Source organism: Dermacentor albipictus, chromosome 1 (assembly GCF_038994185.2).
Source record: "Dermacentor albipictus isolate Rhodes 1998 colony chromosome 1, USDA_Dalb.pri_finalv2, whole genome shotgun sequence".
NCBI classification, from domain to species: domain Eukaryota; kingdom Metazoa; phylum Arthropoda; class Arachnida; order Ixodida; family Ixodidae; genus Dermacentor; species Dermacentor albipictus.
The window spans coordinates 280428609-280440051 of record NC_091821.1 but is presented as its reverse complement, the minus strand read 5'-3'; the positions used below and the strand labels follow the sequence as shown (position 1 = coordinate 280440051).

General features: G+C 42.1%; 1 long non-coding RNA gene across 1 annotated transcript; it reads right to left on the bottom strand.

Annotated features, from left to right (window-relative positions):
- Positions 1-3343: 3343 nt before the first annotated feature.
- Positions 3344-11063, bottom strand: LOC139057053 (uncharacterized). The gene is made up of 3 exons (XR_011512556.1): positions 10906-11063; positions 9266-9402; positions 3344-4154 (listed from the first exon to the last, which is right to left on the bottom strand). It is a non-coding gene; the product is annotated as an uncharacterized lncRNA (long non-coding RNA).
- Positions 11064-11443: the final 380 nt, after the last annotated feature.

The window sequence follows — 11443 nt, the reverse complement described above, 5'->3', positions numbered from 1 at the left end:
TCATTCCTCTCGGCTGCCATTGCAAATGGCTGCTCATTAGCATAATTCGCGCGGCTCGTCGCAGCAAAAATTATGGCGGAAAATTTCAGCAATGGCGGCCCAGCGCAACGTCACGCATTGTCAAAATGACGTTCACAAAACAGCTCTTCCTGTGACACTTCTCACTAGATATTCCTTCAGCCAATCAGCAAGCTGGCATGGCGCATATCTTGGATCGCCACCACATATTCGTGCGATTGCCAGTACATTGCACTGGCTTCTGCAGGCTACCGCTCACATTCTTTTTGAAGCGCTAACATCACAATATATCTGCCAAGGACCAAAAAAAATGTATTAGTCCATAAAATTTGCAGCTCCACGTCACGTTTCGTCATCTTGATGAAAAAATAAAATGACATTTCGCAAAACTTCCGTTTCCCGGCACAAATTTCAAGGCACGTGAGCTCTCAACAGCCAATCAGGGTGTAAACATGGCGGATAATGGCGGCCGTGCAGCCACCATGTGTGTCGAGAATAGAGCCCCAAGAGGGGACACTCGGCAAAAATTGGGAACAGGAAACACGTCACGCTATAGTATTAACGCCGACGAATTGGGGCCGCGAGCATCGAAATAAAAAGAACGTGAAATGAGATTAATAGAAATTGTTTTCTTTTTTTATTCTTTCCCGGAAAAAGTGAAAATTTTTGCGTGTAAATTAAATTAAACTTTGCGGCTTACTTCCGTTGCCTAGCAACAGACGAACAGGTGAATGACGAGCCAGATGTTTGCGTCATTCGTCAGACACACCGCCGAAGCGAGAAAGACCGGCCACGCATCTGAGCGTTGGACTGTTCGGGCACCCGTCTGCCTGTTTTTGTATTTTGCGATTTAGCCTGGGTTGGCAGCCTCCCGGCGAATTATTGCGTTCCTTCGGAACTTCGACATGGCACCACTGCACTATTGGACTTTGTTCGACAGTCTGCGACGCACTACAAGCAATTAGGCTTACAGCCCGGCACCTAGGCTAGACTTGTGACGCAGTTAACGAAAAGTAGCGTGGCCATCATGAAGCAGTTAATTTGAATTAATTAATCGTACTGGAAGATGTTTGCGACGCTTTCTATGAGCCCCAATATTATTTTAACTAATTTCGGTAGTTTTTGGGCACGCTAGTCGGACGGGATGCTGTGGCGCAGTTTCGCGTGCACTGAATTTTACTGCGACAAGTTCTGGCGCTTTCTCTGACTGCCAACATTATTGAAACTAATTTCATTACTTTTTGGGGTACCTATCGAGCACAGTGGGCGCGCCTGGCGCTGTGACGCGGTTAGCGAAAATCAGGTCGGCCGTGGCGCGCGGTTTCGCGCTTTAATGCACTGAAAAGTTCATGGCACTTTCTCTGACGCCCAGCATTGTTGAAAATCATTTTCGGTATTTTTATGTTATGAGGCCCGCTCGCCGCGCCTGTTGTGATGCAGCGAAAAGCAGCTCGGCCGTGGTGACAGTTAGTTTCACGCGTACTGAATCTTACTGCGACAAGTTTGTGGCAATTTTTATGTCCCCGCAACAACTTAAGCATTCTTTCGGTACCCACGCTTGTGGAAAATGCGCCGAGCAATCGTCAAGAGTGATAACACGGGAGTGCGTTGCTTGCGCTTGCAGAACGCACAAGAGATAAGCCAAGAAGCTCAAACGCCAGGAACTAGTACACTCTTAGAAAAATTTACACCCTTTGGGGCGTATCTTGTCCCACAACTATAATCGTCATCCGTGTTGCCCGCGTTTCCTTTCTTTAACGCTGCGAGCCCGGTACTTCCCAGTCACGAACGGCATGCGCGTTATCAGTGTGGCGCAGCATTCTCGACAGGAAAGTAGCGACAGGAAAGTAGCGACAGGAAAGTGGAAAGTATCCCTGCAAGTATTTTAGCGTTCACTACAGCCATGTAGTTAATGGGCAGACTAGCTGTTGTGAATGCTGCCTAGCCTTAGCTATGGTACTACCTTGTTCAGTATGAGCCAGAATCTGTGAGGCGTCGTCTATTGCGCTTCTGGTCCGTCATGTGGTAGCATAACGTGCGGCCCTTTCAGGCAAACAATTTAAGGTTTCGCCATTGCAGCAAGGCACACACGCCATGCTTTCGTAATCTTCCTCTGCAGTGATAGTACACTGCCGGCAGGATGCAGAGCGCAATAACAATGCGCGCTGCACTAAGGACACAGGATCTCCCGCACCTTGGTGCACCAGTACTTATAACTCCGTGGAAACAGCACACAGCCAAAAGCATAGTTACATGCATTTCAGAAATGATTAAAAACCTCCTTTTCTTGGTCAAAAATTTTAGCAACACCAGCTCGACCAGGAGGGAAAGACACCACAGCTCGCTGCTGTAGCTCATATTGAATGCAATAGAGCGCAAGCAATGCATGTATTGGCGACGGTAACAAGTGCAGTACTACAGAAGCATACGTTTGCCTGTCAAGCAGTTTTTTGCCGTTTTAAGCACATATTTTATACCTCTATTCATCAAAGTTGTCATTTATCTCCACGGGATGCTTCTACTAGTACCTTCACATATATGACTTAAAGGTGGCACTGAAAGCCCAAGAACAAAGTGCTTCCACATCGAATAATCTTTCAGCATTTACGAACAAAACAGCATGTGTAGCTGTGCATGCTGTTCAATATGTAAGCATGCACTATTTTCTGAAATATACGTATGCTCGATTTACTGACAGTGACCTGCTTATACCCAATAACTTAGTGTATTTTTCACCATGTGCTTGCATTGAATATTCTACAGGCATTGTAAGTTAAGCTACCAGAATAACAATCAGCTAGTCTAAGGTTACCTAATTGAACAAAATCATTGTAAAATTTGTGACGAAAAATGTCAGAAGTATTTATTTCATTCAAGAGAAATGGTTACATAATAATGTTTGCACATTTTAAAAGTAAAAAGGAAGATGAGTAAAACCATACCAATACAAAGACATAAGCACCGAATAATGGCACAGGCTTGCTCAACTAAATTTTAAGCAGAACAGTTTTTTAAATAACCTCACTACGAACTATCACATGTTTTCATTTGAAAAGCACTGCATCTTATTATAAAGCACAAAAATAACCGGTCACATAAGTAAGAACAAGTCTGAGTGTGTCTTTAACATAAGGATAAAAAGTTGGGCAAGTTCGTACAGTAACCTGATCTTGGATTGTAGCGCGAAGTAACACGGACACAGACTAGAAGCAGACAGGATGAGCGCTAACTCTCAACTAAATTTTTATTGAAACGAAGAATATATATATATATATATATATATATATATATATATATATATGTGTGTGTGTGTGTGTGTGTGTGTGTGTGTGTGTGTGTGTGTGTGTGTGTGTGTGTGACTGCAAAAAACCGCAGCACATGTAAATGAATATTGAATACATAGTAGTAACATGAAGACGACAAACAAAAGCTATCAGCCATCAACTGCGTGGCAAATCTGAGTGCAAGCTATTCTCTTATCAAGTATACCTGTAGGCATTCCGACCAATGTGCTCCCAAGATGTATGAGGCATTAGTCATTGCAGAGTTGTAAGGACATGACAATCCTAGGATGATTATGTTCTTGAGGCTTTTTTCCCCACTTTCCATCTTTTGAAACATGTATACTTTAGTCTTGAAAACAAAAATGCTACAACTGGCGTGTGATAAGTTTTGCATCTTATTTCCTAGCAGCTCACTGAATAGAGCCACGATGACAAGTTTAAATGCTGTTACCTCATCAGACATTCAAATTTCTTAAACACAAACAAAACCAGATAGGCATTAGAGTGAGCATCACTTAAATACATTACACTGGTTTAAAGTTATTGCACCACTTTGGGCCAGGTAAAAACGTTAGAAACATCAAAAATGTTAAGATTCTACGGCCAACCATGAAAACTAAATAAAAAAAATCATTAAGCTGTCTTAAACGGGTACAGGAGCTTTACAACTGGCCATCTTGGTGATGGACACGCAGATAGATGAGCAGCCATTCCACTGAGACGAGAATGTTGAGGGCTTCGCATGGAAGTCTGTGAGACACTGCAGAGTAGTTCTTGGTCCACATGAAGGAGGTTGCTTGCATACACGTCTGGGCCACCATACTGAATGCAGTGTTACCGGAACCTTTTCCCCTGCACTGTGGTAAAAAAGCATGGTTAAGTTTATACGATATTTAATATGCAAAAAAGAGGTGAGGCATGCAGAAAGGACACGAGAGTAGAGAAGTGAACACGAACGCGAAAAACATGAAAATTTTCATTAAATTGTTTTATTAGATAAAATTTTTATACTTTGTGTCATTCATTATGAGGGTTCATAACCGCAACACATTTATTATATAAGCAGGTAGAATTATCAGCTTGGTCAGTTTGTACAAGCTCGTTTGAGGCAAGAAATCGAGTTTCACAAACACAACCTCAACATTCTTGATTGAAAAAGGAACACCTTAGATGACATGCAGTCCTGTGAGTGGGAATTGCACAGTTCAAGAAAAACAAATTAGAACTCACAGACCGATCCTGAAAAAGGAATAAGCACCTGCTACTGCAAAAAGCGAATTAATTGGTAGGTTTTAGTAGCACAAGGGCATCTTTGGCCAATGAGCGCCAAGTCTATATTGCAAAAGATAAAGTTAGTGCATCTTTACAAAGCAAATATATAAAGATGACTAATGCCTCTCTGCACTAGTTGCTTTGCTCTAGCGTGAAGTCATTTTAATGCATGCACACGTACGTGCACATGCTACACCCAAGTGTAACAGCTGCAGAATTAAAATTGGGCAGCAACAAAGTCGCAACCTTTAACCATTGATCACAAGCTGTACTAGTGACTGGAGGTAGTACCAATATCGCCAATGACTAGTTGCACTCTTTCTGCCCGACGTTATGCTGCTCTTGTTGTCAAAGATGAGTTACAGTCGGCATTGAGGGAAAGCTGCCCTCAAGAGCAGCTCTTATTTTTGTGTTATTTCTAACCAGAGACCAATGAAGTAATATATTTTTAGAAAGAGAATGACACCGAAAATTGAGTACGTAAAACATTTGGTACATTTTCCGGAATTAACTTGGGGGTTAACAGCTAAAGCGGCAATCCAGACACTAGAACATGTTTTGACATGTTTGCTACCAGTGAATGCTGGAAAATATGTTGGCATTCTGTAGTTTTGTCCAACAATGCAAAAGGGATTCTTAATAACTGAGGAAATAAATGGAAAAGTATCATGAAGTATATTTCGTGAATGTAATGCAGAATCACTCAACTTCTGTTGCTATATAATCTCCACTTGATTAACCTGCACTTTCTGAACTAGTTCAGGAGGTACTGCATTTCACTACTCATTCCACCAGTTCAACGTGTTAGCAACTGCACGTTGTGATTTGTTTTACTTAGTGCACGCTATGTACATGGCGAGCTCACAGCATTCCCTGCACTCGGCCGAAAGGCAGTGCATGTTTACGCAGCAGGTGTGGTGCCGTTTCTGCACGAGCGAGGCGCAGAAATCAGAGTTTCATACAATAATTACTAGAGGGAACTCTGACGTTAGTGTCCACAGGAGATCAAACAAGAACGGCTGTACCAGCATGGAAATTATGGGAAGTACATGGATTTGCCTAAACTACGTCTGTTTGGCTTCAAACGGCTTTGTGACTTTGTATTCTAGTCATTTTCAACAATATACTGTGTAATAAATAAATAAACATTAAAATTGTCCGACGACAGGATTCAAACACAGGAACTCTAGAACAGAAGTCTGATATTGAAACCATTAAGCGACGGAGGCATGTAACGACAAGCGAGTGCAACGCCCTGATGAATTTATCGCGGGCATACTAGTGCCTTGAGACGCTTGGTGCCTTTCGATTTGGCTACCTGGACAAGCTCAATCGTTGCAATTAATAGCAATTGTGCGTGTTGGCGCCGTCTTCTGCACTTCGAAGAGTATAGACTGCGCTGAAATTTACGACAATAAGATTTATATAGCGTATAATATACGAAGCCACAAGAACGTCTGAATTCACAAGCACGAATATCAGACAAATCCATGTGCTTCCCATCATTCACATGGTGGTACGACTGCGGCGCCAGAGTTCCCTCTAGTAATTACTGTAAGAAACTCTATGGCAGAAATAACCGAAGTGCCTCGCATTTTGTTCTGGAGTAATAAACTAAGTTTTGTTGGTCCCATAAATCTTACTGGTCATTAATTCCAAGTTTTAGTGCAGTCACATGTCTAGTAGGCAATTGTATTTTGCATAAACATTGCAAAGCCAACTGTGATGAAAGTTCACTCTGGTAAATTGTTTATGATCGAGTAGCATAGACTACTGAAGCAATCGCTGGAAGGCAAGTGAAGTAATTTTCTTATTAGCAGATTAGCAGCCTTTAAACAGCATTCGAGCATATGACACATGCACGTCAGATATGCAGAAAATATTTCCTTGACTAAGCAAGAAGCGATGCTTCATGTTCCACGAGGCTACTTCTATCAAAGCAGTATGGTGCTCTCTAAAAACAATGCCAATGCAGATGATCCAAATATTTTTCAGGGGCAACAGCTATGCCTGAAATCATGCTAGATTAGTTTTTTTAAACACATGCTCACACCATGTTAGAAGTGCTTCTTAAAATCCTCCTATTTATTAGACTAGTCATATATCTGTACACAAAGGCTACTAATTAGGTCCCATGCTATATCATCTTAACAAAAACTTCACTTAGTAATACACATGCTGTGATGAGATTTGAGACCACATTGAGATGCTGAACAAGGTGAATTCATTATTTTTAAAATGAAGCTCCTGTTCTTCCAAACGAGAAGGACGGATACTGAGAGTCAAAATTTTTCTGCATCACAGCTGGAAGATGCCAGGGAAGGCATGTGGAAACTTATTTGTAATTTTCTATTTAAATGTAGAAATGATAAAAGGAAATGAAAATGGTAAAAAAAAAACAGGCATGGGGGGAGAACGAACCTACAGCCTTTGCATTAGGCATGCGATGCACTAACCACTGTGCCACCGAGGCAGCATTCAACCGTCCACAATGGCCCCTCAGATTGTCGACGCTCGAACACGGCCGTAGTACCACAGTGGTTAGTATATCACATGCGTAATGTGAAGGTTATGGGTCCGTTCCCCACCAAGAGGTGGATATCTTTTCATCCACTTTCACTTACCTAGAATTCATCGTTTCTATACTTCATATAAAAAACTTAAAACATGTTCCTCTATGCTTTATTGGCCTCATTATCTGCTGGCTTCTTCCAGTTCTGTTACTTCCAACACTTATACATATTCTAATCTGGTAAATAAACAGTTCTGTATGATGCTGGAATGCAATATGAAACATTATTGCAGGGCCGTGTTATGTAGAATGCCTTACATTGCCCAGGCAAGGTGTATTTATGTCAATCTGAAAAAAAAAATTCCCACTCTAGGCAGAAATGCTGTGTACTGCTGTGTGCAACAGGGTTTAACGAAAACAACTTGTTCAGAAATAAAGCCGCCAAACAACGAGGAAATATGTAAACTAGATGAAAATTTGTGCAGTTGCATGTTAAAAATTTAGCACAGCAACAGATGTATACATAATGAAGGAAGCGCGAGGATGGTTTAATTTGGACACACGGGGCAATATACTTGAAAGATGCATATGAGCTTACATGGGGAGAAATATTGTTTATGTAGCAGCTAAACTACGAACAGGCCTAGAACACACTGATGCAAGGTGTCTAGCATGTAAATCTTATCATGCCCTTAAGTGAAAGAAACATGGCTGTTTCTCATGATTTGCTACATATGGCTGGCTCACACAACTTAGCCACTTCTATATATGCCTTGTAATTACCAGGTGGTCTGTATGACATGTGCAAGCTTTAAATATGTACAAGTGCCACGTAGCTGGACAGCACCAAGGCAATGTCGTTTGCCATCGTTTTGAGGAAGTGAAACCAATTCTTACATTTCTTCTAATTAGTTAATTAGTTAGTAACGATTACTTAACTGCTCAAATATTATATTCAAAGCAAAAGTGTCAGTGCGAAAATTGTAGAGCATCCTGAAAAATTCCCAATCCAGCTTTCTACTGCTCAATAGGTGCAACAAATTTTTCTTTCAAGCTATAAAGAAGCCAGTGAACACATGCAAGAAGTGCCGTGCAACTAACTGCTCGTGCACCTGAACACCATTTGGCTCCTCCTTTCATGCTTGAAAAAAACTTTTTGAAAAGAATATTTTAGAAATTGATTATTTATTATTGACTATGTTTTAGGCAAAATGCATGAAATAGTGTGACTGCCACCGCCATTTTCGGCGACATGAATGGACTCCATTTTCATGTCCAAATCCAGCTATACATGGTGCGTGTTTTGAGCTGGTTCTGTAATTTAGGCTGGTTTTGACTAATTGAAGCTTCGCACTTTAATAATGGAGTCAGGTTAAAAAGAAATTGGTACATAAACGGCCACTGACAGTACTACATACTCCTTTAACTTAGTGCAAAGTGCTTGTGAGCCAAGAAGTTGGTAGTTCTAAGCAGTATTTCTCATTTTGACCTGGTGTAATAGCCCACTTACTATGATGCCATGCTGCTCAGTCATGCTGGTCCCAGCTTCAATCTAGGCCATGGCAGCTGCCCTCCAATGAGGGTAAAATGCAATACCGCTTATGCACTTAGATTCAGGTGTACATTAAAGAAGCCAGGTTACCAAAACTTTAGGTTTTGGGATGTAAGAGCCCATAATTTAATTTTAAAATCTAAAAGCGCTTTATTAGGAGCAGGGGCATCATTTTGAGCTTTTACTGCACTGCCATGGCACCAAGAAGCTCCAAGTAAATAAAAACAATTTCTTAGACAATGTACATATCTTGCAAACATTTACAAACACTTCTCTGCATGCACCTCCGTTGCTGTTATATTTAGATCCGTATGCCAAGGCGGGCTATGATGTTAGAACATGTTTCAAATTTTTTTTACCGCTTTAAAGTTGTTGGTTATTTTGCATCTCACTGTGTGTCGAACGCACATTTCAGTGCATCAATTTCTTCAGTAAGTGCACTCCTCTTTATTTATTTGTGCATGCAAAAAGGGTTCAGAACTGCTTTCTGAAGGTCTGTATAACAAGCAAAAAACAATTCTATGTAGGCTGCACAAAGAGAAAGGATTGGTTTGTAAATATGTTATTTAGTTCTTAAAAAAAGAGGTAGCTGTCAGTATTCTGTTCCAAAGTAAAAATTGCCCCTACCTGGCTTTGCTTCATTTTCCAATGTTGATGGTCCATTCGGGGGCACTCAACTGATAGGCTACACTTTGGCGATGTCGGGTGTGCTGTCGCCAGGCCCAAGGTCGATCGACATCCTCACCAAAAGTAGAGTCCAAACGCTATAAAAGAAATATCTCATCATTTTGCTATCAGTTTTGTCATCTTGCGTGTTTCACACACGGCCGTCAGTGAAATATTTCGTCACTTGGATACTCAAAGAAATTCAAGCATTTTCTGGCAGCCAAGCTGATGATGATGATGTGTGGTGTTTTATGGCGCAAGGGCCAGGTTTGGCCAAAGAGCGCCATGACAAGTGGTAATGTTGACGATGTATTATGGAAGATGTGACTTGGCTGTAAACTGGCCTAAAAATTGTCGATGTGACGTGCGTAAAATCTACGTGCTATAACATTATGGCGATGACTAATGACAAATACTATTAACATTAAAATCCATCGTGGAAGAATGATGCAAAATAGAAAATATACAGGATGGTAAAATTACTTGGAGCACTGCTGCCTCGCGGGAGCCCTTGAAACACAAGGGCCTAGAGGCATGTGCTATACGAAAGAGCTATCACAGCGGCATCCTCTGAAGAGAAGGTGGCAGCCAAGCTGAATACACAGTAAATGGAGAACATTAAAGAGCAGATGCAGTTGTCACATTAGATTGATCAAGTACAGCAGAAATGGAAAATAAATCAGTGATACTGTGTCTGTTGGCTTTGAATGCAAGAAACGTAAAAACAGGGCCTTGCAGCCACGCCACTTTGAATTTCCCGCGTTTGCTACACCTCACAAGTTTGGCATCGTCCGGTACTCGGGGATAGTAACCGCTTAAAATCAAGATGAACGAGCGTCAGCGTAAATGAACAGGATACTTAACCGGGCAATATAGGCGCATAAAACAACTCACGTAGCGAAGCTACTGTCAATTACCCGATGACGCATCTGGGGGCGGTGCAGTTTGGGCGAACAATTCAAAAAGGAATGCGAGTTTCACTTGTTTCACGCCTACTAAGCTAACACAGAATTTGAGTTTCTTACTAAACTATACTGGATATTTACGCTCCGAATAAAACGCTGGAAATTTTGTTACCTCACATTGCATACGTATGAGTGAAGAAATTGCTTTTATTGTGTTCTACCCAGACGGCACGCAGCAGCTACCACTCTCATGCAACAAAAGCATGAAAGTGGTACTCGTGACACCGAAAAGAAACATGTACAGCGCCAACGTTACGCCCCTTAGAGTTGGAACTAAGCACGATCAAGCCATTTAGTTTTCTAGCTTTCATAACGCCATAAACACGACCAAACATCGAGCGAAAAAACTCTGCTCTCGAAAATTATTACCGCTTCCATTTATACACCTATCGCTGCCACAAGCAAACGTCAATGGGCTAGCTATCCACAAGCCGCAGATTAGACTGACAGCAACATATTACGGTAACGTAAAACAATTTCCACGCTGACTTAGCAGCCGCGGTGTGCTCTAAGTGCCAAAGTTCTCGTTTGCCGCTCGAAATTCACACCATGATCACGGGCACTGCATCTTTCACATGAAATATTGCACGCTTTGCTCCGGAGCTCAATAGGAGGGCGAAACGCATTTGCACGTACCTGAAATCCGCATGCCGGAAACCCGTCGACGCTTCCGAGAACGGGGCGCACAGCCATACACCCGTACGGCGGCTTGACTTGGACGTGAGGCACTTCTATCAAACATTTCACATGCGACATGTTTCACACCGATTGCGCGAGCACAAGAAAATGACGCAGGCCGCATTGCGACGCCGAGCAGACGTGCAGCCACCGTTGAGCTGTGTGCGCGGATTGCAGAGACCAAACCTTACAAAACGTTAGGCGCGAGAAGATGGCGGCTCTCGTTGCGGAGACGACGCGGACGAAGCAATGACGCGCGAATGAATGTTGCCAACAGTTGGTACCGCGTTATGCCGGCGGTGGTGGCTTTAGTGGCGTGTGTTGCGGCTGTCTATTTTTTTATTTCTTTTCCCCAAACAGTATAGCTAAGATCAGTTCTTTGTTTAAATTTTTAGTTGTGTCGTTTGGCATTATCTTTGTCTTTTTATGCTATTAAGCGGCCAATTATGGCCTCTCAGGTTCGCGCGCGCCAGCTTCGCGCGCAAATCTCAGAGGC